This window comes from Acyrthosiphon pisum, chromosome A1, assembly GCF_005508785.2.
Source record: "Acyrthosiphon pisum isolate AL4f chromosome A1, pea_aphid_22Mar2018_4r6ur, whole genome shotgun sequence".
Lineage (NCBI taxonomy): Eukaryota > Metazoa > Arthropoda > Insecta > Hemiptera > Aphididae > Acyrthosiphon > Acyrthosiphon pisum.
The window spans coordinates 105,878,190-105,900,353 of NC_042494.1; the positions used below are offsets into that span (position 1 = coordinate 105,878,190).

Genomic DNA, 22,164 nt, shown 5'->3' on the forward strand with positions numbered 1-22,164 from the left:
TTGGAATATTTGAAATCGCCTCAACCATTCCCTAGTAAACTTGTTGATCAATCATAGTCCGTTTTCAAAATTAAAATCTGTCAAACCAAATTCTTCCAGTTTTGTCTAGCTTATTGGTCTAAAAGTCACTTTTTTCATTGACTGAAGCCCCCGTCACATTTATTTTATGATACGGAATTTAAATTTAATGAAAAACATTATAACAAACAATTGAATGTTTAGATTGGTTAAATCTACATAAGGTTTGATTTTTGACAAAACCTGCTGCAGCCCCCTTAGTTCAAAAGGTAAAAACATAATATTGGATCTGTGCGGATCAGATAGGATAATCAAATAGTGCGGTGGGTATCATCTATAAGTCAATAAACGATAATTATCCAGGAACGTTACTAATATTAATGTTCAGATAAATATTTAAAATCTAATACTATTTGGAAACGCGTGTTGGGAGGGAAATATATCTACCTACAATATGTAGAGCTGTAAACAAGAGCATACCATATTGGTATCGAAGATGATCATCGTTGTGATTTATGTCCATACTATATTATATTTAATAATATTCACAAAATATGTGTACTCAATAATTTTGAACGAAACGGGCGCGTTACGACCGATCGAAGAAAATACACCAACGACGATTCTTCGCACAGGTGTCAGCACGGTGGACGATTAATACGTTTCCGTATACGCGTGTATTATAATATATACGTGTGTGTGTATATTATGTATGTATATATTATAGGTATAACTAAATATATTATGCGAACATGCTTGGCCGTTTCCTTACACTCGACGCTCGGGCCGGAAGACGTCCGAAGGCGATGGATGGCGGTGAAGGGATAATGTGGATTGGACGGAGTGGCGGGGACAGCGATGATATTGATTTACATTTGCAATATAGAACCACCACACGGAGGACTGGCGTGCACAAAACAACCAGACATCGAATACACATACATACATATTATATATATACACATACATATATACATGTATAATGTATATACCTAGAAGTATATATTATATAATATGTAATAGTATATAAACAAGTAGATATGTATGTAAGCCCAGCGCACTTCTGCGTTGTATTTACGACACGCGTATATATAATATAATATACATACGTAAGCAGTGTACTGGTGTTGTTGTTTATTATTTATGTATAATCGTATAGGTGTACATACCTAATCTAACGCGTATTATTGTTATTTTCAGTTGACCTGACGTTCCGTATATATATCGCGTCGTCATGTATGATTTAAGTATATAGGTACCAATTTTGTTTATTAATAATTATGAAGAGGTAATATATGGGATAGGTACATAATATTATTTAATATTGTATTATAATTTTTTTGGAACAAATTACCGATCCGTAAAACGTACCGACCGAATATACCAAGTGGGCTTAACTCAAAATTATTATTATGTTATGTAAGAAGTGAGATATTTTAAAATTAACTTTGCTTATACATTTATTAAGCGCTACACAAATGCTCAAGTCATACTCAATAATATGCTAATGATGAGCATTAATATATTTTATTAATATGATCGTGGTCCCCCACACCACAGCCAGTCAACGATCGTGACTACAACTGCCATAATATGTTTATAGTGAACATCCGGTTGTAGGACACTCTGTACGGTCACCTAGAAAAAATTAAAACCGCGGACAGTTTGTACTATTTTAGGTAGTAACAACCGTCAATATGGCGGACAGTTTGTACTATTTGAGGTAGATATAAGTGTGTATATATAGTACCTATCACATTATCACATAATTTGTTATTACAAAACACATGTAGTTAACAGACATAAATAATAATAATAATAATAATAGTTATGATAATAAATTTGAGGTATCTACAGGCTTTGCGAATTTTTAAGAAAATCCACTGTCAATTATAAGTCATGAATGATAATATATAAATTTAAAAACTAAAAGTATGCAAATTATTTCAAGTAATAGTGTATTTGTAATTATTTTATTTTCGTGCTGTATACAGGCTTCGTGGATTGTTTTTTGTGTATTTTGAGTTTTATTTCTTATATTTTTGTTTAAATAACTAGCACATTCATCCCAATTGCAAAGATCCCTAAACACTCCAGAAACTTGGATTAGCCGATCCAACTAATTTATAGAATGAACTAATCCATCCTTCGCTAAAATTATTTATCCTATGTGAATTATTAATCGTTTGATTTCTGACGTTCCAAATTTGAAGAATGGGTTGTGTGTGGAGTGTATTGTGTCACCAAATTCATGTCTCATACTGATTGCGATCATGATTCGCGATCTATAGTTTTGAGCAATTCAATTTTATCTTATCTCCCGACTATATTTCCCGGTTTATTTATATCGTACAAAGTGTCCGCGATTGATTTTTATCAATTTATTTTCACCGTACAAAGTGTCCGCGATCGATTTTTACCAATTTATTTTCACCGTACAAAGTGTCCGCGGTATGCAACTCAAACAATAGATAGTACAAAGTGTCCGTTTACCGAACATCCTTCTGTACTATATTATATTAGGTATATACAGACTATATTATAATGCGTACAATACAAATTATATTTTAACAGCTGATTGTTTCTCTCTCTACATATGTGCAGTGATATAGACTAGGACGGGTCCCTCTGTCTGGCGGTGTTACGACTACCTAGTCGATAAGAGGTAACCTATATCCCCTGATACATAAATATACGCAAGAGACACTCAGGACATTATTAAATCCTTTAATTATAGCCTATATATAGGGTCGTTAGAACGCATTGAAGGGAAATCTAGAAGCCAGCGATTTACAGGTTACTCGCACGTGTATATTATACAAAATGGAGTGCCAATTCCATAACAAAACATTAAGGTACATAATAATTATCAGAATATTACACAATTTATTTGTTAAGAATTCGGCAAAACTAAAATTATTATCAACTTTCTGTGCAACGTGTATTACGTGAATTGCAAGAATAACAGCCACGAATATCGATTTTACAAGTCATATACACTCATTATGCAACATGTTCAGGACATATTATTATTTGTAATTTATATACTGGCGGAATCGACTACTTATATTACACCCTTAATGTTTAAGAGGAAGTTTGGTTTTATGGCATTTATTCAACGCCCGTCTATATAGTAAATAATAACAAACAAACAGTAAATGCTGACTTAAAATTATAATTTTACGTACGAAAACAAAAATTGTAATTGATATTTTTAATTGGGAGAATTTTCTTTGTTTCTCGAGTAGAAAACACATTCCGGTGATTTTAATACTCGGCGTTTGATATTTTATGCACAACAGCGCCTGAAAATGGCATGTTCGAAAATAATATATTATATTTATTTCACCTTAGAAATCTATCCATAAAAATAATAAATTATATGATATGCACACGGTAAAGACTAAACCTCGGAAAATCTCGTAAGTTGATATCGTATTGTATTAAATGTCCGTGTGTGGTGTGTTTTTGTGTGTTTATGATTTTATTTTTGATGTAATTACATCAAATTAACGGTTTATTTGAACAATATAATAATATATAAGTGATACGAAGTTTTTCTAAAGTTTTTAATTGTAATGCATTTATTCACCGAGTGAATGAGGTACCTATAAAAATAAACTCGTACGTTCTTAAAGTATAATATGCTGTAAGTTTTCATCTACAGTGGACTTACCGCAGAAGTTTTTGTTGGTTTTTTGTAAGAGCTTCAAGAAATGTTTAGCAACCCACGAATAGAAAATATGTTTATATACATTACATTAATGCATCACAAATAGGTATAATATCAAGCATTGCAATTTGCAAGAGTACAATAACTGTCATTATTTTGTTATAAATTCATTCAGAAAAACGTTTTGAAAGCGGTTTTTAAAAAAAAAAACTTTTCTCCTAGAAAATCAATACGCAAGATATGAATAAAAAGGAAATTATTAAGAAAACGAACCCCTTGGTAGTCGAACACCCAATTACTATAATTCCGTTTTAATCGGAAATCTATTAGTTTGGGTCACGGACAATGCCGGATATTGAAGTACAACGTTTGTTTTTATATAATGGCATTCTCCGAATCCTATTGTTGTACATAGCTTATTACAAAAGAAATCTGAAAATCAAAAATTACAAAATGTCTATATGACTAAAATATTATTTTCGAATTATATTTAACGACAGAATACCATTTTATTAATAGGGCGCATGCCTTTGAAATGGTATTCTGTATTCGGTTTTGAACTTAGATTTTAAAAAATGTCCAATTCACTGTCATACTATAAAAAATAAATATTATGTAATTGTTATGTAATTATCGCATGTTATAATATTATTATTTTTGTTGTTATAATTATTATTGTTACTATGTATTCTTGTATTTACAATGTTACTACTTCACTATCTTAATATTGTATTGTATTATCATTTCCACCATACTTATATTGTAATTATCATATTGTAACAGGACCTTGCCCGTTTAATACTAAATTAATAAATAAATAATAATACAATTGTAATTTGTGAACTTTTCTTATCATAAGTACACGGTATCACAGATTTTTACATGTTAATGAAAATAATTGAGTTAGTTACGTCAAGTTAATATTAAGAATGTTAAGTTATTAGTTGAGAGCAAAAAAAATATATTTTACTCTAAATAACTAAGTTTATATTACGGAGAAAAATATTAGCATTTGAAAATAAGTTAATTCATTTTTTTAGAATTTTTCTGTGGGTTACATATTTTATTTATTGTTGATTTGTTAATTTTTTATTTATATTCGTGTATTTAGCGTCAAATTTCTATCAACTAAATCTATAGATTGCTGGAAACGTATAATCATAGTTTTAGATAAAAAGAGGTGAAAATTGGGTGTCGGTGTACTAGCAAGTCACCATTAATACGGATCTCCATGAGGTTAGGATGGTTAGGTTAGGTTAGGTTCAGTTAGGTCGTCCTATGAATCATCCACATAGATGCATTTATATTTTACCGATGATCGAGATCTTAGACCATGGTCGTTCAATATAATAAGCTAATACTGTTCAAGAATAAGAAAAACAACGAACATACATTTTCAACCTATATCCATTAGTATATTGATGTAATATTTATTATTTAGTTATTATTAAATTTATTTGTATTATTATTAGGCTTTGTATATTATCGATCAATAGACAGTTCACATTTTATGCATTTAAATGCACACTGTAAGGATATATCAGATTTATTTTTACCAGAGCTTTAATAAACGTTTTAAATTATTTTTTTTCTCCATTATAATAATAATAATATGTCTGAGAAATGTTTTGTTTGAAGTTTCTTTCGTGTAAATCTGATATAATAAACTTTTAATTGTTTGTATAATATCTATAGGTAAACTACAAGTATTTATACATTATACAAAAGTTATATAGTTATTGTATAAGGTAGGTAGATAATGGAGTATGGAGATACCTATTGGAACTGAAAAATCATTTACTCATAATATTAATTATTTCAGCGCAGTTTGTCATCACTCATCAGCATACATTAAGCCAAGCTGCGTTAATCATTGCATATACATATTATTATGTTTGTGTTATTTTATTTTAGTAAAAATCCATTTTATATTTTGATTATTGTAATAATATTATAATGTGTGTGCGCAAAATATCTCTACAGAGTCATATATTAATTACAGAGTGTATATTCCCAGACAGTTATGTAAACAAAAATATTTTACACAAAACTGCTTCAGTCCCTAGTATAAATATAATATTCGTATATTTCACGAATTGTTTTAGGAACGCGCAGTATATTATAGTATACACTTATATCTGCACGTGAATAAATCACATGCATGCACGTACGTTTATATGAAAAATAACTATGGGGTTAAAGTCACGGAAATCTAACATTTTCAGTAGTGTGAGGAGGGTTAATTGAACGTTATATACCGTATTATTATTATTATTGTTATTAAAAAAAAAAAAAACATTTTTTTTAAATATTATCGTGACCCGTGGTTTTTAGCAATTTTTCGCCGAGTAATTTCAAAATGGGCTAATACCTGTTACCCACCGTATATACTGTAGGTATACTAAAATAGTGTGGGGTATAGTAATAAATATCGGATACACGCATGCGCGGAAAATGGTTTGAGTAAATTGGGTTTCGTTAAATTAACCAATTTATTTATTGTACACATCGATTTTACACACGCATTTAGTATATAGGTATTTATTATTATTATTATTATTATTACTATTATTATTATTATTATTATTATTATTATTATTATTATTATTATTATTATTATTATTATTATTATTATTATTATTATTATTATTATTATTATTATTATTATTATTATTACTGTGCGTAAATTGCACGTCAGGCGAGATGAAATTACTGCCACCGTTTCCCGGGGACACGCACGATGTGATCCAATTAGTAATTGGAGTAGTTAAATTTTTCCGTTTCTTCTGTTGTACTAAACCACTCGGAATTTTCGCGTTTCCTGCCGATTCGACGATGCCGACTTAAATAATAATAAAAATAATAATAATAAAAATAATAATGATAATAATAATAATAATAATAGTAATAATAATCGTCAGTCGTCACTCGCCGTCACACGTTTATATACTTCGAACCCCTTTGCAGTTATACATAGTGTTGGGAAAGCTCCTTTTAAAAAGGAACTTGTTCCCGTTTCTCTTTCTTGTTTTAAAAAATGAACTCTTTCCCGTTCCTCGTTCTTGATACGAAAAAGGAACGCGTTCCTGTTATTTTACATTTTTTTTACGATCTGAGCGGTAGTCAATGGTGTTTTTTACGGATAACTTTTAAACCAGAAATAATCAGCTTATTTTTTATATTCATTGTAATGAAACTAAATTTTAGATTCTGAACGGAGCGAAGAAGCTAGTTTTACAATGGTGTTTATTTATTTTTTTTATCTTGTATACAAAATTTTTACCAGAAGGAGTGGTTTGATTTTAACATATAGTACCTTATATTTTAGCAAATTGGAGCAAGATGGTAGGTACTTTAGACAGGTCATTTTCTCAATAGTTATTTAATGCCACAGGAAAAATCATCGAAAAATTACCGCTAAAAAACGCTAAAAATGGGACTTCAATTTCTAACGCTTTGTTTATCACTATAGAAACGAATAAAAAATTATAATATTATAATATTAATTCAACTTACACGATATAATAAATATAATAATATTATAACAATATAAAATATCCAGATTGAAAAACCGTCTCCGCTCAGAATCGTTTTTCTTATACAATGATATTATATCATTGAATTTAAGTTTAATACAATCCATTAAACATTGATCTACTTGTAACCTACTGTACAGCAGAGCGACATTCACTTACCCGCTTTTTTATTTTCAAAACTAACAGAAGTGGCGGACAAGGTTTCTAAGGAGCACAGATTTTTAATAAATATATGTCACACATGATATAGCGATATCTTGCTATTATAGGTTATAATATATATGTTATATGTACTTTGTTATCATTTTAATTATTAAACTATTATCACAGTAACATTGTTTATATCACAGTTATACAACCGTGGTTTATATTATCATATTATACCTTGTATGCAAATCTCAAACTAAATTAAAATATACCAACGATATCTAGGTTGTTCGAGATAAAAAGCTAATGTTGGAATCACGGTATATTGTACTATTTGGTAATTTAATATTTAGTATAGTGACTGACGAAGTAATACCAAATTACCAACATTAAATATATTCTGAAAAATATTATTATTAAAAATAACTTTCATTTTTTCTTTTTTTCATAATTTGAGGAACGGAAATTTTCGTTCAAGTTTCCTGAAAATAGGAACTATTTCCCGTTCCTCGTTCCATTATTTTAAATAGAACGCGTTCAAAGCTTCGTTCCTATAAAAGGAATGCGTTCCTTCCCAACACTCTGCATGGTTATACGTAATTTATTCGCGCGTGATGCGCAGTGGGTGTATGGCGGCGGATGTAACAGAAATGATATAATAACAATTTATAATTGAACATATTTAATATTGTAAACACCGCATAAATACACGCGTTTATTATAGTGGTACGGTTCGTATTGAGCAAACAGTTTACAAGTCATAAACACAAAAATATATCGTGCACGAAGAGGAAAACATTTCGACGATAGTATTGTGTCGAGCACGAATGCAAAGGCACGCACACACACACACGCGCGTTTATTTTTTGTATTGCCTATATTTAATAATATTATGTTGTTGCAAAACATTAACCATACGCATATTTTAAACATTGGTACCTACCTATAGTTTTTTACCGTTCGTTTCGTGGGTTTTAGTGTAAACAATACTTATACTAACCAAAACTGCACATTAACCCGCATGCTGAAGAGAATATTATTATCATAATATCTTATCATGAGTATATAAATCGCGTGCGCTTATATTATTATACATACGGCCTACATACATACAATTATTTAAGTCATATAATCGTTGATTACGAACAAATCGCGTATATTATTCTTATAACACTTAAGGGGTGCAGTTCTGTAAGACATTGTGCGCGTCCTGCAGATGGTTTTTTTGCACAACAAACCCCACTACGAGCCCTATATTCGTGCGATTCCAAATATTGATGTGATGAATGAAATGATACCGCTCGTTGCTATAATAAACTGACTATGAAATATCTTTAAGCCTTTGTCTCCCAGATAAACAGCCTCGTCTACGAAATGGTATCACCGTGAATATTCAGACTCTGGATGGTTCCCGAGACATCACCTGCGGGGTACACTGGTCAATAAAATAATAATAAGATTCGTATGGTCATTTGTATTTGTTACTTGCTCGCCACCTTTTAGAAGATTTGATTCATCTTTTGGGTTGAGTATCTATAGTCCGTGCAAGGTCGGTATATGATTTTAAACTAATGGTTACAACGCACACGTCATATATCACCACCTGCACTGATCCACCTGGTTGTATTTTTATTTTTTATTTTTTTTTGAGTGAGAGGGGGGGAGGGTAGTTAAAATACGTTAATACGCGTGTCACATTAGGAAGTCGTTATATTTTGTCCATTGTCGTAGATAACTGCCGGCATTTATACGACACTGCCCTGCAAAAGATCAGTGCGCGCTCAAAAAATTTGTCAATCACCGTTACCGAGAGTCTAATAACATATAAGTATATTATCTTTTATAAAAATCGCGGTTTTTGAAAACATTCTTGCATTTGCAGACGGTTCAGAATAATTTCGTCTCTCACATTTTTACCGTCCCTTTGATGTCGGGCGCCTAGCGGGGTCGAGTCAAGTTCGACGACCTGATTTGTCCCGTCGCTTCTAATCTTATGTGCCGCAAGTATACACACACACACACATGTAGATGTATATTATATATTTATATCTAATATATGCATACGCGTATACTGATGGTTTTCAACGTCTAGGCGTGTCTGCGTTTGATGGCGAGGACAGTAGTTGAAACTTTTGAACTTTAGGCGAGAAATAGGGGAACAACTAAAACACGTCGCCGTGACGTGGGCCGAGAAAACTGTACTATATAGTATATATATATATATATTGCATATATATATATAGTATATATATATATATTGCATATATGCTACGCATACCTATATCTAGAGAGTGTATAGTCGATCAATAACCGTTTTAGAATCACACCGTGTATATACTTATATATATATATATATATTATATTATTATATATAGTGTGCATCGCGTCTTGTTTATTCGTTCGATCATCTATCATTATTATCAAACAAATGCACGCTAATCCACTGCCAATACATATCCTAGGTATTTGTACGAATTTATTTTAGCGTGTGCGGGCGTAAGTATCTCGGTCGTTATTCCTATAGAATCTATATAGTATATATGTTGAAACAAATAATCGAGCGCAACAAAACCTACGAACGCTTTAGCAATAATGTAAGATAGGAATAATATGATTCATAGTAATACCTATGAAACCTATATAATAGGTATTATAATAATGATGCTGTGATGGAATTGACGGTTTCAAAACCATGTAAGTGACTATAGGTATTTGTTTTTTTTTTAAAGTCACAAAGACAGACTTATAGGTATTTAATTAGAAAAATTATATTTTTATTATCTTTTTCATACACAGGACAGCAATTTGTTATAAGAGAATAACAGTTTGCTTAGCATTATATAGAGATTTGTAAATAATATATTATGTATCAGAAGCATTTTCACAGTGTTTTTGTTTTTAATTGATGTCTGAATAAATTTAAACAAATATCATACTATTTTTAATTTTAATAGTTAAGATCCTTGTTAAAAATCGTATATATATTAATGTGAAATGCAATATCATTTCCCCGCTATATGGCAATATATAAATACCTATCCCAACATTATATGAATAGTTCATACCTTTGTGTATGTGCTATTTAACGTGTCTACTAAATGTATATTATGTAATATGTATGTTATACTCTAGGCAAAAATTGTAAATAATCTAGATATTTAATAGCGACCCATAATTTACTATTGTATTCAATTCCCAATTTCAGTATTCCAATTTAGAAAACTAATCAAATTTTTACGGGAATCGTGCACAAGTCAGCACAACCCACGGTTATTACATTGTGTAGGCACTAGAATTTGCATGTTTTTATGAACGACCAGAAGTTATCAGATGAGTAAGCTGAAGATATTTTGTTTTGTAAACCAAAGTGTCAACATTTCGAATGTTGTGGTTTTATATTTTAATTCTTCATTTTTCCAAGCTTTTGTGATTTTTCATTTATTTTTGTCATGTTTCTATTACTTTTACAACTGTTATTATTTTATTTTTTTTTTTGGCAAATAAATACATAGAACATAGAATAAGAAACAAATAAAAGTACAAATATTAATAATAAAGTTTATATTAACTCTATTTTTCTATTACAGATCAGAATTACTTTTTGTACTTATTATTTGTAGATTGTATAGTTATTAAATTGAATAAAAAGATATTCCATTATGATAATTATTATATATTTTGTTTTTTACAAATTCAAACTATGTTTATCGGATATTGTTTGACCGAAATAACTTACCGAATTAACTAAATAACATCACAAAACATTGTAAACATTTGTATCTCCAAAATGATATAATAATATACTATGATTGTGTATATAAATTATTAACATAATAAGGTCATGATATTTACATGGTCAAGTATATAATATATTATTAATGTCCTTTGCTATATAAAATTAAAATCGTTTTATTGATTATTTGATTTTGCACGGAGGTATCTGCACCGTGTTCAAGCGATACGCACAATTTTTATTTTCTTAACTTCAATGGAAATGGTAAAACATCAGTTTAAAAAAAAAAAACCCTGAGAAGTCACTTTTGATAGAAGGTGTTGGGTACTAGGGCGACACCTCGTCATTGAGTCGGTCATTGTAATGCATATTGTGTTAAATTTAAATTTATTGATGCTTCTTTGCATACGAAAAAACCATTCTGAGGGGGTCATCTGTCACTTATATTATGTATAAGAATATTTTATTAGTTATTTATATTGTTACAAGTTATTTATTTTTATAATAGTTGTATGGTATGTTGATTTAATTTTTTCTAGCAACAAATCGCATATTATAATATAATATCACTAGGTAAATGTTTTAACGTATAGATAATACAATATACAGATGTACCGTGAAACGGTATAAATAGGTTCGTCATATAAAACAACTTAAAATTATTCAAAACTATTTTGAATATATTATGTATAGTAAATAATAATACACGTATAGTAGCAATAAGTAACAACAGATAATTTTTTTTTTAATTACAACCTAAAATCAATAACCTAAATTGTGAAACTGTTAACTTAATATAGGTTTATGCATAAAATAATACAATTTTATCATTTTTGAGATTTTTAAATTTCTATAAGAAAAAGTGATGACAATTTTAATTTAATTTTCAAACTTTATTTATTAAAATGAAACGATTTGTAGATTTTATACATTTTTAACTACAAAATAATTTGCACATTTTGGACGAATTTTATAAAAATAAGAACTTTATAAATGATTATAATAAATTGTGACTAATAAATTTATACGAAACATCGTATTATATTTTCAAGCTCCTTTACTCACTCACAACAATTTTATCATATATAAATTGAAAATAAACTAAGAATATAGAGAATTTAAAATGTCCATAAATAATAACACAAGAGCTACAATATTTTGAAATTTCTCTAATTCTAGCAAATTGGTCGTATAACGATTTGTTGAAAAAATAAAGTTTCTAAATTCATTCAATTTTGAAATGTAGAAAAAAAATCAAATCAATTTTGTCAAATTACCGACTGTACTTACATAATTCATTTTTGTTTTTATGGATTATTTTAATAAGTACTGCCCGGTACTGGTGTTAACAGTGCGTATGTGTGAACTTTTCGCATTTTTTGTGACATAAAAGTTGATCCATAGTTAATGATTCAACTCATTAGTCATTATACTGTGTTTGATAAAAACGTTTCCCAGCGAAATACGATTGATCGTTCAGGTTTTCTGAATGGTCAGATGTCGATCATCTCGTATATTTTTTTTTAAATGAACTATATAAGTACGTATTTTAGATGGATTTTTTTATGAACCAGTGTGGTTAAATCAAAAGTAAAATACACATTGTACATTGATATAATATGATTGAGTTGTTCGATTGTTTTAATTAACATATCGTAAATTCCATTACGAAAATAAATTTTATAGATCATTATTTGTCGACGACATAAGTACTGATGTTATCGTTTTGTGTGCCCAATTCTAGTTATAGCTACATAATAGATAATAGATACTCGTATTATTCAAGCAGACATTTTTGTGTAGAATTTGTAAAATATTAAAGAAAAATTATTACATATGGATATATGGATATTTGTCTTTGACATATGGATAAAGGTAAATTACAATAATATTTTATTATTTATTGTTTACTATAATTTTATCGAAAATATGCTTTGAACTCTATGAACAGAGATGCATATGATTATATGAACGTTTGAACAGATATTCAAGATAGATAAGAAAATAAACAAAAAGTAATGCGTTTAATATCGTTTAATATTTTAGTTAATTAATTGATTGTCTAAATCAAACGACACAAGTGTAACTATGTCAAGGAAATTTTGAAGAATACATTATATCTCCTTCAGTCGGAGAAAGTGTGATTTAATATTTTGGGTTGGCACTTGGCATATATTGTTTGCCACGGAATCAAAAATGATAAACACTATAGCTATCAGTATACATTTCAATTTATAAGTATTTATTACAATATTATATAAGTCACAGTTGACATGTTTTTTCTAAAATTTCATTTGATTTCATTTTTATTGGTTCTGTATTATGTTATCCTTTTCCGATTGTTCAATAACGATTTAGCCGAACTTAAAATGTAAATGTTTATAGACAATATTGATTTGGATGTACGTATAATGCTAAATCGTACGTCTATTTTAAAATATATTACCTATATAAACAATTTAATTAGAAAAGGGTGATACTCATTACTCATAATATTATGTTACGACTTGGAAGTTTTAAAACTATCAATTCAGATTTGCTGACTATAAAAATATTAAAAGCATAAAACTGAAATATTGTAATTGCATTAAAATTAATAGTCACACCATATGGCTTAAAGGCCATGCATAGTAGGGTGAATTTATCAAGCTCCGAATCGATAATTTTCAATTTAGATTTTCATGTGGCGTGAATAATTAATTCACAACGAAGTGCAATTGAAAGTCAATCCTGTTTTTGAATAAAATAATCTCCGTAGGTGCATTTGCATGGAATACAATAAATTCATCGTCGGATAAGTATAAAGGAATAACCTGTAAGACGTGCGACTGAAATACCCGATAAGATAGTTAACTACCTATACTGACATATTGACACGGGGTTGTTATTCAGTAATTATAAGTCATTACCGCGCAGATATTCGTTCATTCATATTATTTCTGCAACAACCCTTAGGCCAACCTTAAGGAGGATATCGTATACACAATAGTACAATACACATGTGTTGTCTCTGTCTAAATACAAATGCGTAACATACCAAATATACGTATCAGATTCTATTACTGGTTACAGCTGTAACTATCTAGATAGTTTATTTGTAGTTAATGTTAGTGCCATTTTGGTGATGATCGAATTCGCCGTAGACTGTGTTTTCTTTTTAATTTAATATATTTAAAAAGAGTAATGTTTATTTGAATATAATTTTTAAAATATTATTCATGAAACTCATATTAAAATAAAAATATAAAAAACTGATAGCTCGAATACAGTAAATTTGCTAAATATTAACTAAAAATTAACTGTAGTAAGTATACAATTCGTAGATTCACTACGTTACACGTAATGTATTCAATCATCAAAATTAATTAACAAAATGGGTTTTCATATAAAAATATTTATTATTTTAAAAATAAAATGATTTTAATTCTTTGTTCGGTACGATAACATTCCGAATAGCCTTTAACGTAATCTTATCTGACGACGGATTATTAAATTTTCCATATACGTGATTTCGGTAACTATAAGCGATTGTGGTTGATAGATTTTGGTTGTATTTGACGTATATTATTTTACATATTAAAAAACTATTTATGTTCTATTATTTATTCTTTGAATGGGTCACATAACAAAAAAATAAAACATGGGGGTCACGAATTCAAAAAGGTTGAAAACCACTGTGTTAGATGTGGGCACAAAATCCTCTTAACGCTTTTTAACTCCTTTTAACCCTTGCAGGAATTTTCTTCCGTTGTGTTCGAAAACAAACAAAAGTCAACAGCACAGTGGAGCTAAAAAGCCATCTTCCGTTCTCTGGTATAGGAACGTTTAAAAAATCCACTGTGAACAAGACCACAGTCATGTCAGTTTTTCTACATCGTAACGTTTATTAGTTATTACAACGAAATGTAATCTTATATGTTGCTTTCTGTACACAAAGTACATAATATTATCATTACTACTATAGTTCAGAAAGAAAACCAACTTCGAGTCGTAGTCGCCTCGTGACGCCAAAAAGCACCACCAATATATTATTAAAGGTAAATTTCAGACCACAACTGTGAATTTTCTTTTATCACCTGCATTGTCTCGTCTTCTGTTCGGTCGGGTTGAAACTAAACGGGTTGCGGGAGGTCGGCTAAATGATATACCTATGTATAATAATAATAATATGTGCACTGCATGCGGCGGGGTGGCTGTTTGTGGTGGAGGGTGGTGGTTTGCGGTGGTAGAGCGGTTTGTGGTGGAGGGGCGGTTTGCGGCGAAAGGGGTCGTGGGTTTTCGTAGGGACGGGCCGCCGGCGCGACGGCGTATAAAGTGCGCCGCCGTCGCGCCGCGCGCGTTCCTTTGGGCGACTACACACACCACGCCACTATCCGCGCGTACGCACACCACCGACCGACCGAGTCCATCTCGTCCACGCCATTCAGTCGCACAACTGTTGCTCGACCGACCACGCCGCCGTTCGTGCCCCTCCCCCGCTGTGGACAATCGTCAGAGTGAAAATGTTATCGTCGTGGATCGTGAATAATAATTTTAAATAAAATCTTCGCCGCCGTATCGTCGTCGTCGTCTTAATTTTCACCTGGTCTCACTTATCTCCGATCGTCTCCTCCGTCCGGTCAACTATCATCGGGTCGGTCGTCTGGATGTGAGTGCGTTTTTCCAGTGCGTTCATATATTTTTTTATTGTTAATCACTTGCGAGACGGCCCTGATAGGCGCGATTTTATATGACGCCACGATGACGCTACGGTCAACGATCGGTGAGACGACCACCGCCGATGCCACGGTGACGACCACGACCACGACCACGGTTATTGTTGTCGCCGTGTACGCGAACCGGATAATGCCGAAATCCCACTGAACCCGTCGCGACGCCTGAGTGCTCAACGTATATTCATACACGTCCGTAGTCGTTATTGGTATATCACTATAATATTATTGGACTGGCACGCAGTGTTATCTTTGTAGACGTTAAACGAAGGCTCGACATTTCCTTTTGACGACATTTTACTGTACAACGTTCATTTTATTAATAGTTAATAATAGTTATTATTATTATCACGTTATCTGTTGGTAACCCTTATTACATTATATAAGACAAAAATGTAAAAGATTCGTCAATATAATATTATATAGGTAACATTTCGTTGTATGTGCATATCATTATACTATTGTATGATTCGCTTGATAAACCCGGTGGAGAAATCAGATGTTGGATGGGCTTTAATCGTAGTATTTCAATGAGTATAACATAACATTGTAGAGTACCTATATAGACTTGACCGTATGACTGGTCCTCCCACCTTCGACACACAATTAATTAGGTAGGTATTTATTGGTGGGGTGTTGCACCAAGTCCAAGTTCTCCGTCTGCGTTTTTCGTAATTTATTGTTATTATTATTCATCAAGCTATTAATTCGGTTAATAGGATTTTTCTGAAATACCTAAACATTTTTCTGTTGTCTAAATTATGTAAGGTAAATATTTATTGAAAAAGCACGTGTTTATATAATGTTTGATGGTTTTTCATGAATTCATGATACATTGATACGACAATACGTCACACTCTCAGATTCATAACCGATAGTCTAACTTAACAATGATAGATTTAGTATACAGCTGATAATATTGAAGTTGTAAATGAAATGGCAATTGTTAATATTCACTGTAGTTGACGAATCATGCAGCAATGGCGATGTGGTTTTATATACTATGACAATGAAGATATTTTATTAATACATTTTTTTCATAACGAACCATTATGTGTAGACAAGTATATAAACTTTATGATGGAGAACATAATATGACCTCGTTTGGACAATTATTTAAACATTTTTCACCGCATTTTCATCTATTGTTTGATTATTCAGTTTAAAAAAAAATATTTTTATTCAACTTATTTACGTTATTATTAAGTAATTATTACATTTCAAATTATTTCTAACTCCTTTACTTGCTAAAATTGTTATGAATCGTTACCAAGTTAGCATCTATTATCAATTATACATATGATTAGTATATAAATTCCAGAATTTGATACTTAATACTCGTTTGAGAATTTGTTTTACTTTTTATTTACATTATCTTGGCCAGTATTTGGGTTAATTAATATAATACATAAATTATATAACTGCGAGAATAAACAGAATAATACATACACTAGGACACTAGGTGTTCAAAACCAATTTATTTTTTATTATTGAAGTAAGTAAAAATGTATACACGTAAAATGTGGACACACTATATTGATGTAATGACAGACTTGCATAGAAAGAAAATATTATTTTTAATGAGACGTTTGCGATGTTTTTACTTGTTTTTTTTTTTTAATTTTTCAACCATGTGTGTGGTTATGTTGAATTACAGTTTAGGTAGTTGTAGTAATATTATTCTATGAATTACAAAAATAAAAACATGCTGTAACAACTGTTACAACTGGTCCTTTTGAAAAATAACATATTTTGTACTGTACTGAAATATACAGTATATAGTGCAATGTATTTCTCCCCGAGGGATTTTTTTCATTGGTTATTTAAGAACATTAGTTTTCTTGGTTTAAATTAACAGTTTTTTTTGTTTGTTGCATACAATACGCATAGTACGATAACATTACTTTTACTTTAGCAACAACTATAATATATTTGTATTTTTTTTTTTAATTTCGTAATAAATAGTATTTACAGGTAGGTACAAACCACATAGTGATAGGCACAGTACACTATGCCCTACAATATTTATTTAATAAAATTAAGTATTTTGAAATTATTTTTCGACGTTTAAATTAATAAACTAGTTAACATAGCGAAAATAATAATTGTGTTAATATTTGAAATTATATTTTTTTTAATTCGAGTAAAATCTGAAAATTTAACAATGAGTAATTATTATTATAAATTACTCGTGCATGGTTTAAAAACAATATATAAACAATATCTCAAATTTTAGATTCTGAGTGGAGCAATACATTTATTGCATATTTCGTTTGAATTTTGATTTATATATATTGCATACTATTTAATAGTATGTGAAATTAGCAGTAGCAGTATGTGAAATTTAATATTTTAGTAATTTGTGAGTTATAAATTAATTTAAAATTATGTAATGATTTATAATAATATATTATTCTTATTGGTGGTCAGTCAGTTGACTGCCCTTACGTTTTTAACTTATTCAATTATTATTCAGTATACCATTAAATTACAAAGTTTAAATCCCATTATCCAATTCCAACCAACTTTGATAAGTGATTAAACGATTATTAATGATGCAAACTGCAAACTAAATGGACTACTAATTATTGTGTGGCAATATGTTGACCTACCTTTGGTCAGTATGAAATAAACTATATATATATTACACAAATTGTATTATAGCTAGTACTGACCGCAACATTTGAATATCCAATCTAGATTTTAATCTCAAAAATTAAATTTTTTCCCTTTTTGATTGTAAATGATGATATTATAATAAAATATATATAACGTTTAGGTAGATTGTTTAAGTTTTATGTTCCTTTCTTAATCACTTAAAAAATATTCCGTAATCGCTACCAATTCGGTAAACAATTTATTAAGTACCTACTTGACTACTTTATATAATGTATGAATAGGTAAATTGATGCCACTGTCCACTTTGCTAGTGTCCTATGTTTCGTCATTCAAATGAAAATAAATATAAATTGTCATGATAAAATTAAGACGATTTTATTATTATTATTATTTTTTTAACACTAATGAAATATAAACAGAAATTATTAATATATTATCCCAACCATTCTAATATGATTAATAATTAAACAAAGAAAGAATAAAATAAAAGAGATGAAATCTCATATGTTTTTAATCTTGAAACCAATAGGGAGTAAGTAGGTACCTATGTAAACATGTTACATGTAATGGAGGATAATATATTTTATTATAATGACATAATAACATTTGACTTAACATTTGTATTGATCGCATTATAATTTATTCGATAACGTCATATAAATTATCTTTATTAAGTACATACGTAGAACAGCTTGATATATTTTCGATTATAACTGATTTGAATTGTGATATTGCATTAATTTTTTTAATTTGTTTTGTTACATTTGTTACAGTTATGCACATACAAGTACTTAAATTAAATGAGGTAGAAAAGCGTTAGACAAATTGTACTCAAAATATCACCCAACCAACGACATGTTTAAATGTGCGTTCTAGGTTTTAAGAGAACATTATTCATAGATATTTAATGAAGACCAAGCTATTTATTACCAGTCTATGATCCCTCAGAACTTCTCTGGTTTTCTTCGGTGTAACTAATATTTTACAGCGTCAGATTAATCGACCCTGCTCAACTTAGCGTACATTTTGATTCTATCATTTACCCAAAATATGTCATTTTATTCTCAACCATAAGAATATTGTACTTAACTTACAGAATATTATTTTATTTATTCATAACGTTTGGATTATTTGTATTTACCTATTATTTGCTATTAAATGTTGCAAACAACAATTTTTCTAACCATTAATTACAACCCTGTTAGGTATATAGATAAATTAATAAAAATAATTATACTACTTTTGGATAAAACTGATTAGAAATAGTTTAATAAAATTATTCATTTTAGATTCTGAGCGGAGTAATGAATGCATTGATTTTACAATAATAAGTGTTTTATTTTTTTCTCGATGTGTCATCACCTTTTAGGTCAGTAGAAAGTTTTCTTTAACAGTATCTTTTCTGATAGGAAAGTGAATCTAGTTGGTACTTTGGGAAGTAAAAACAATCAGTAGTTTTCGAAAGCTCAGGGCGAAACAAAAAAAAAAAATTAAGGGAAAACGTGAGTTTATACGCAAAACCAGTTTTCGACAAAATCGATTTTAGTTTTTAGTGTAACTCTAAAACAAATTATTGTAAATACATTGCATTTTTACTGAATATTTATATCAGCATTTTCTATACACAATACATTTTTAAAATCTTTTGAGCCGTTTACGGACATTTTCAGTTTCCAATTTTTTTTGTTTTTTTTTTTTTTTATAAACATCAATTAAATTGTATTTATTGGGTCAAAAAGCTTAAAGAAGGCTCCTAATATATTATTACAAAGACAGTTGAAAAATATTAAAAATACACGGGCACACATTTTTTTTTATAAGTATTTAAGTTCAAATATTGACAAAATGTATCAAATTTAAAAATGATTTTGTAGTTAAAAAGTATAAAAGATTCAACTTGTATAACTAATGATTGAACATTTAAAACATGGTTCCACGTAAATAGATCAATAAATTACTTTATTTACAATACTATCATCAAATATACTTAGTAATAAAATATCATTGGCTGACAGACCGTTTTCGCTTAGAATCGTCTTTCGTATACAATGATATTATATATCATTTAATTCATATTTAACACCATCCATTACAGTGACCCATTTGTGTAACCTACTGTACAGTAGAGAAACATCCACTTGCCAACCTTTTTAATTTTAAAGACTATTTTATTTTTATTCGTTGTATACTTACACAGTAAGACAGTAAATTGTATTTATGTGCCATTTTATTCGAGTGTATTTAAGCTTTTATGTTTATACTTAAAATGATGGAGTATCCCCAGTGCCATTTTGATAAGTGCATAAACCTTATTTGCACCTAGGTACACTAAAAAAAAAACAAAAACGCTAATCATTATAAATTTTGTTATTTATATTATATTTTGAATTAATTTTTTTCCAATTTTTCTTATTAAATGTTAATTTAAAACAATAATATAAAACCTGTTACATTCTAAATAATTCCTTTAAAATATAAAAATTATTAAACTATTCAGATAGGTTTATATTTTTTTAAATTATAAAACAATATAATATATAATAACAACAAATCACAATTTAATTATTTCGTGTATTTCATGGTAAATGTATATTGTTAGTGAATTATGTGTAAACGTTGTAATGTATAAAATACATTAACGAAGAAAGAGACTGGTTTTTAAATTATGTTAGAATATAACATTAGAGCTTCTCTTTAAATCAACTTAAAGAATATTTGAAATTTATCTCTTATTTTTGTTTATTTATTTTCTCATTCTCTACTAGTACTTTAGTAAATTAACTAGGTACCTACTGTATACAAATAATATTCATTAATATCCATTAAAAACAATAATGATGAACAACATTTATTTTGCTTGTGTTTGTATAATAGTATTTTAATTCCTAGGTACCTATAATACAAAATGTCTGAATGATATACCTATCATATTAATATATAATATGATATATACATACATACAAATCAAATATAGTATAATATCATATATTTACTCATTTAAAAATACGTGAAAATAATATAATAGTGATATTTAAATTCTTAAATACATAAATACTTTTAATTTTTAATTTATAATAAACAAGTCAAATGTTATAATAAGAACGCGATACATATTAAAAGAAGAAAAGTCTATAATACCATAAATATAAATAATGATCATTCATTTTTAATTAATTAAACTTTATTTACTTGTTCATTATGATTTGAATCATTTGTATGGGTAATCAAATAATCGTAATCAAATAAAAACATATTATGTGCCAATTAATCTAAATAACTTAACTATTACAAAAGTTTCCAGAAGTCCATAAAAGTTATTAAAAGTGCACAATCGTAGTTATTATATTAAATATTTCGTAATATTTTTTATGCATTCAAATATGACTGTGAAAGGGTTAAAGGGATCCAAGTATCATAGTATGATAAGTGATGAGCGTTATGTGTCGACACATACGATGGAAAAGCCCCAGTTTTGGATATAAAAGTAAAAGAACAATGTATATAATATTTATTATAAAGGATTGAAATATATATATTATATATTGATATATGTTGATACTTGATAATATAGGTATATATAATATATATTGATAAGAAGCGTGTTAGCCGTTAGGTACTTTAGAAGTTCAAATGAAGTGTATGAGCAACAGATATGAACTTGAAAAACACATTTAATACACACACGGACACATACACTACATACACAGACACACACACACACACACA

At 29.1% G+C, this 22,164-nt stretch overlaps 1 protein-coding gene across 7 annotated transcripts in view; it reads left to right on the forward strand.

Moving 5' to 3' along the window:
* The window catches only part of LOC100161209 (potassium voltage-gated channel subfamily KQT member 1), a 263,780-nt gene that overhangs the window by 131,290 nt on the left and 110,326 nt on the right, over nucleotides 1-22,164 (forward strand). For 2 of the 7 annotated variants that reach the window (XM_016803744.2, XM_003243904.4), the window contains exon 1: nucleotides 14,520-16,028. The exons of 4 other annotated variants lie outside the window; for them this stretch is intronic. The gene's annotated coding sequence lies outside the window, so the exon portion shown is untranslated. Of the gene's footprint in view, nucleotides 1-14,519; nucleotides 16,029-22,164 lie in introns of those variants that run through there. One more of the 7 variants, XM_008183997.3, reaches the window with a different exon arrangement.